This window comes from Myxine glutinosa, chromosome 1 (assembly GCF_964187855.1).
Source record: "Myxine glutinosa chromosome 1, kmMyxGlut1.1, whole genome shotgun sequence".
Taxonomy (NCBI): domain Eukaryota; kingdom Metazoa; phylum Chordata; class Myxini; order Myxiniformes; family Myxinidae; genus Myxine; species Myxine glutinosa.
Window position 1 is genome coordinate 121,771,061 of NC_136261.1, and position 1,313 is coordinate 121,772,373.

Genomic DNA, 1,313 nt, shown 5'->3' on the forward strand with positions numbered 1-1,313 from the left:
CAACCACCAATTACATTTTTAACGTCCAAGCTTTAATGTACATCAACCACCAATGACATTTTTAACGTCCATCCTTGACGTCCATTAATGACCAATGGCAGCAGACAGGTCTTCTGGTTTAACGTCCATCAACGTCCATTAATGACCAATGGCAGCAGAGAGGTCCTCTGGTTTAACGTTCATCAACGTCCATTAATGACCAATGGCAGCAGACAGGTCCTCTGGTTTAACGTCCATTAATGACCAATGGCAGCAGACAGGTCCTCTGGTTTAACGTCCATCAACGTCCATTAATGACCAATGGCAGCAGACAGGTCCTCTGGTTTAACGTCCATCAATGGCCAATGTCATCTTTAACGTCCATCTTTAACGTCCATCTTTAACGTTCATCAATGCCCAATGCCATATTTAACGTCCATCTTTAACGTCCATCTTTCACGTCCATCAATGGCCAATGCCATATTTAACGTCCATCAATGGCCAATGTCATATTTAACGTCCATCATTAACATCCATCTTTAACGTCCATCAATGGCCAATGCCATATTTAACGTCCATCTTTAACATCCATCAATGGCCAATGCCATATTTAACGTCCATCTTTAACGTCCATCAATGGCCAATGCCATCTTTAACGTCCATCTTTAACGTCCATCAATGGCCAATGTCATCTTTAACGTCCATCAATGGCCAATGTCATCTTTAACGTCCATCTTTAACGCCCATTTTTAACGTCCATTTTTAACGTCCATCTTTAACGTCCATCTTTAACGTCCATCAATGGCCAATGCCATCTTTAACATCCATCAATGGCCAATGTCATCATTAACGTCCGTCTTTAACGTCCATCAATGGCCAATGCCATCTTTAACGTCCATCTTTAACGTCCATCAATGGCCAATGCCATCTTTAACGTCCATCAATGGCCAATGTCATCTGTAACGTCCCTCTTCAACGTCCATCAATGGTCAATGCTATCTTTAACGTCCATCTTCAACGTCCATCAATGGCCAATGCCATCTTTAACGTCCAACTTCAACGTCCATCAATGGCCAATGTCATCTTTAACGTCCATCCTCAACGTCCATCAATGGCCAATGCCATCTTTAACGTCCATCTTTAACGTCCATCAATGGCCAATGTCATCTTTAACGTCCATCTTCAACGTCCATCAATGGCCAATGTCATCTTTAACGTCCATCCTCAACGTCCATCAATGGCCAATGCCATCTTTAACGTCCATCAATGGCCAATGTCATCTTTAATGTCCATCTTTAATGTCCATCTTTAACGTCCATCTTCAACGTCCATCA